The following is a 6,115-nucleotide window of genomic DNA, read 5'->3' as shown; positions in this document are numbered from 1 at the left end:
TGGTGCAAAGAAATGTCCTAGATTACTTTAGAGACCTAAGTGATTCCATGCCAAAATGCATCCAGCTGGTCCTGAAAAACAAACATTATTTCATATTAATGAATGGCATTTAATGAACAAACATTGTGATATACTATGATTGTGTTTTTTAGTACCTTGTGGGGGGAGGTCCTAAGTCAATTTGCAGTAGCTGTAGCTACAATAACAAAAATATGGTCAGTCACCTTAACAACAGTAGACAACAAACCTGATGGATTTTAATAACGGGTTCCGAGGCGCGGCAACACTTAAGAGTGCCCCCGCTCCCACCCCAACCGCACCACGCTTGTTTAATGGTTGCCAGTGTTGTATTATTCCAGGCTTTGACAAAGAAATTTACAGCCTGTTGAATGTTATATTTCTTCCAGAATGCAGCAACAGTCATTATGGTGGGGCTTGCAGGTATGCCAGGTGAAGCAGGTGAGTCAGGTGGGGTTGTGGAGGTGGAGGGGGAGGTGGCTGATGAGTCAGGTGGGGCAGTGGAGGTGGAGGGGACGACAGCGGGCGAGTCAGAGGAGATGGTGAGGGGAGGATCCTCCATCTCCTCCTCGCTACTCCTCTCATTTTCTGCAATTTCCTTCATCTTTTCTTGTTTGTCTGTTTCATTACTCATCTTGTTATGGACGTACTGGCAGTATAACAATTTGGCATTTGCGAAATAACCGTCATGCAAGTGAAACCAAACATTATTACAGAAACTGGGTATCTATTCTAACTTACTGTTATTGCCAAACAGTCGTTCTTGGCGAGATCTTACTGTAGACTCCTCTTAAGCACATTCCCCATAAGCCTCTAAGTCACTATTGGCGCGTCGTGCAGAGAGGGGGATCATGTAGTCAGGGAAAATAGCGGTTTTGGGCCACTCCTTGCCTCTGCCTCGCGTATGGTAGGTTAAACTTGCGCATTCAAAGTTTTATGGTTAAGATTTTTGGTCACTCGCATACTATGCGATTCGCGTACTCTGAACTCATGTACTGTCCGAGCCCACTGCACTATCATGCAGAGATTTTTTTACTTCCATGCTCGCATCCCTATTTTTTATCACTGCTTTCAAAGAACCAGCAATTTTTCTTCCTTGTTGCACCCTTTTAAGCATTTCATCCTCCAAACTTCCATCCTTATTCATCACACTACCCAAGTACTTCAATGCACTCAAATTTTCCACTTCCTCATCATCCAACCTCACTGTACATTCAGTGACTTCATTTCTCTCAAAGACCATAACTTTACTGTTCCCTAATTCACCTTTAGATTTCATTTCTTACACTCTCCCAAACTCATTCACCAAGCCTTGACGTTCCCCTCTGTCTTCACTTAACAATACAGTATCATGTGCAAACAACAGTACAGGAAGTTTCCAAACCCTGCCCTCTCTCACTAAGGTTGCTCCAACATCCGAAGCCCTACCTTGTGCCTCTTTTATAACCCCATCCGTATACAGATTGAACAATCATGGAGACATGATACATCCTTGTTTCAATCCAACATTCACATAGAAAAATTCACGCAGTTCACAAGTCACACACACTGCAGCCTTAGCACCCTCATACACACTCTTCACAGCATTCAACAACTTCCCATTTACTCCATATATTCTTAATATTTTCCACATTCCTTGTTCATCCAGTCTGTCATATGCTTTTCCTAACTCCATGAGGGCCACATACAACTTCTTTCCCTTCTCTAGAGACTTTTCCACTAAAAACCTAAGGATGATTATCTGATCTACACAACCTCTTCCCTTTCTAAAACCTCCCAAACTAATTCCTCAGTTATTCCCAACTATTTTCTCAGTTATTTCTCTAACTCTGTCAATACATATCGTACCATATACTTTTCCTATTCCACTACGAAGACAAATGCCCCTGTAATTAACCACACACTCCCTTTTCCCCCTTTCCCTTGTACAGGGGAATGATAATACCTGACTTCCAATCCTCCGGGACACTACCTTCCTCCCAGGCCAATCTGCACATCATCCATATCCATTCTACTGTACTACTATCTCTCCCCCATTCTTCAGCATTTCATCACACACCATCAATTCCTGAGGCTTTCCCCATTTTGACTTTCTTCATTACATCCACCCCTTCTATCCTACTAATCTTTTCCTCCCTTCTCACCTCCTTGCTTCTCCCAGCCACTTACACTCGCATTACTTTCATTCTCAATGTTTAACAGTTTCTTATGGTGTTCTCTCCATCTGTTCATTTTTTTTTCCATTCTCCAGTATCAATCTACCATTTTATCTCACACACTACCCAACTACTTAAATGCACTCAAATTTTCCACTTCCTTATCATCCCTCCACTTTACAAATTCCTCATCCACTCTCTTACTAATCTTTTCACCTTTCTCTTCCTCCCTACATATTCTGGGTGGTCCAGAAAATAACTGACACTTTTCACAAACTTGTATTTACCAGAAAAATTAACAGTTTCTCCTCTTTTTATGGTGGGGCATAACGTGATGCTTCAAATTTAATCTGACTGCGAGATGGACACTGAGAAACAGTTTTCAGTTCAGCAGCAGACCAAAATGTTTGAAGTGTACTTTGCAACAAAATCAGCTGTTCTCACCCATAGACAATTTCATCGTGAATTTCCAGGGAGGAGAATCCCACATTGCAACACTATCAAAGGCCTGATACAGAAGTTCAAAAGTTCCTTAAGGCCATTATGAAACATCTCAGCATCTCAATGTGCCATTCAGGGTCAATTGTCACCTAATGACCTTTGTCGTCTTCAAAAAAGTATGGGCCAAAGATCCTGCCCATCCTATTGTACACCACACAGCTGTTTTTTGTATACTCAGGGGTGCTTGAACATACTCATGATGCTGTGCTGCAGTCCAAAACCTCATGTTTTGCTTATTCACATGCCCACTCATTTAGAAATGTGCCTCATCACTGAAGAGATGCACATCCAAGAGGCAGGGATTGTTCTCAGTCCATTTGCTGATACTCTGGCAAAATTCATAGCTTTTGTTCTTGTTGGCCTGGCTTTGAGCCTGAAGAATCTGCACTTTGTTTGAAAACAGTTTCAGGTCACTATAAATGATTCTCATTACGGACCTCCCGGAAAACCCACTTCCTGTGACAGCTGTCTGGTGGACTTCCATGGTGACCGTTTCTGTCAAGTCCTAATGTACTGAACATGTGCTGGTGTTCTGGCAGTTAAATGTGCACCACTTCTTGTTGGTCACACTACCAGTGTCTCTGAACTTCTGCATCAGGCTTTTGAAAGTGTTGCAATGTGGGATTTTCCTTCCTGGAAATTCACAACAAAACTGCCTCTGGGTGAGAACAACTGATTTTGTTGCAAAGCACTGCCCAACTACTGTATTTTGGTCCGCTGCTGAACTGAAAACTGTTTTTCACTGCCCACCTTGCTGTCAGATTAAACATGTAGCATCACTCTATGCTCCACCTGGAAAAAAAAAAAAAAAAAATCTAGGAAATACAAGTTTTTAAAGTCATTTTTTTCTGGACCACCTTGGCTGCACAGGTCTGCAGCCAAAATGCTTCCAAGACAAAATGGTCAAACTTTACTAATTTGGGGTCACTGAGAATGAAAATCATGCTTAAAATGTCTGACTGGTGACAGTTTTTAATACACTGTATTCTACTTGCTCAGTATCTACGACCAGACATTTGAATAGAGTACGATCATATTCGAACGTTGTTGTTCTTTCAAACCAGATATGATCGAAATGGGCAGATATTTGACTAAGCAGCTATTTCACTAAATGTATAAATAAATATCTTACTGAGTCTGGACAGTTTTAGTTGTTCTGCCAAAATATGCATGATGCAACCTGAAAGTCCTGGTGTGGCATTGCATCATATTCCGAGACATCACTGGTGATTCTGTCACTGTGTTACATCACTGAACATTCTGCCAGATACAAACCCTGCAAATCATATGGTGTCATTCTCATTTGTATATTACTGTTTGATTTTGCAGGAGGACTTATTGTATTTCTGTCTAGTCAAAGTGAGCAGTGATGCCTCATACTTGTGTGAGCAAAGCAGATAATTTCCGCTACATCTGTGGCGGTGACATTTGCATCATAAAATTGCAGTAGATCGAAACAGCAATCGCTACTGCTGTATGGTGCCCTCAGCTGAGAATGGTTTGTCAGAAAAGAAAGAATGGACTGTACAGTATCCAAACATTCCATCAGCTATTCACCCAGTACCCCACGCAGATGGTCTGCCTGTTCCTGAAGCAACAGAATCCATCTCGCCTGAATGAGACGACCAAGAGGGGAACTACAAGACAACTAGTTCTGAACCATCAATGTCACTTGACCCAGATTTTGCCCCATCCTCTTCCACTGAACCACACCTCATAACGTGAACTGAATGATCTTTTGAGGAATTTGTAACTGTCCCATTAGTTGTTGGGCTCCAGACTACGGCAATGGAATCTTCTGGTGGATAATGTTAGGGTTTCCATGTTCTGTGACCATCAAAAGGTTCTTGTCCTGTTCATCTCCATGGAGGGTGATCATGGTCTGATGGCAGCACTCAACATCATTCAAAATTCAATTGTGTGGGGACTTTTCACTGATTCATCTATGATGAGTCTTACAGCTGTCTTGCTGCACAGTGGAAATGTTCAGCCATCCATTCCAATTGGTCATGCAGTCCATATGAAGGAAACCTGCAACAAAACAACTTTTGAGGTACATAAGCTACGACCAACATCAGTGGCAGCTTTGGGGTGACCTGAAGGTTATTGCCATTTTGCTCTGGTCTGCAGAGTGGATATAAAAAGCACTGCTGTTTTCTTTGTGAATGAGATATTCTTGCATGAGAGTCTTAACCCTTTAACCGCGGGCATTGTTTTGCCCCGACTGGCCTCTCCCGCGGGGGTTCCAGCCAAAATGTAAACAAATTTTAAACCTTTATAACTCTGCACAGAATAAATCTAGAGCGAAAAATAAGGTACCATTAGAAAGTACTAACCTTCGGCTTTGCATTGATGTAGGTTTCATGATTTCGTTGACTATCACTGGATGGGCAGTGCCTTTAGATGTGAGCGATCTAAAATCACTATTTTTCACTCACACACCATTACCTTCGCTCACACACCATTACCAAATGCCAACCTCATTCTAATAATAATACTATAAACATATATGAACACTGCACATACGATAAACACCCACTCTGTGTTCACTGAGGCAGGTAAAAGGCACTGTAATTGCCCGCACTTCACTGCCACATCAGCGGTGTTGTAATCACTATTTTTCGCTCACACACCATTACCAAATGCCAACCTCATTCTGATAATAATACTATAAACATATATGAACACTGCACATACGATAAACACCCACTCTGTGTTCACTGAGGCAGGTAAGAGGCACTGTAATTGCCCGCACTTCACTGCCACATCAGCGGTGTTGTAATCACTATTTTTCGCTCACACACCATTACCAAATGCCAACCTCATTCTGATAATAATTCTATAAACATATATGAACACTGCACATACGATAAACACCCACTCTGTGTTCACTGAGGCAGGTAAATGGCACTGTAATTGCCCGCACTTCACTGCCACATCAGCGATGTTGTCACTCACACAGCTGGACAGATACTGATGCGTGTTGGTCAGGGGTGGGGTGGGGGGCCCAGGGGGTGGGAGGTGGGGGCCCGGGGGGTGGGAGGAGGGAGGTGGAGGTTGGCTGGAGTGAAAGAACTTAATAGCTACTCTCCCTTGAAACAATTGGCGCACGGAAAAAACGCGGGGTATTCAAAATATTCACAAACATTCGAGAATGACACCCGCAGTATTTCCAGTTTTTGCAATGTCATTCTGGAATGACACCCGCGGTTAAAGGGTTAATGCACCAAGAGAGATGGCCACTTCGACAATCACTGGAGCCAGGGAGGAAAAATGTTTGCTACTCACCATTTGTGGAATCAGGATTTTGTTACTGCCCTTGCACATCCAGCTATGTCTGATGAAGAACTTTGTCAAAGCAATGGACAAAACCCAAGAAGCCTTCAGGCTATGTTTGATGAATTTTGTCAAAGCAATAGACAGAACCCAAGAAACCTTCA

This window comes from Coenobita brevimanus, chromosome 110 (assembly GCF_032717465.1).
Source record: "Coenobita brevimanus isolate Jiangsu-jjx chromosome 110, ASM3271746v2, whole genome shotgun sequence".
NCBI classification, from domain to species: domain Eukaryota; kingdom Metazoa; phylum Arthropoda; class Malacostraca; order Decapoda; family Coenobitidae; genus Coenobita; species Coenobita brevimanus.
This window is presented reverse-complemented; position numbering follows the sequence as displayed.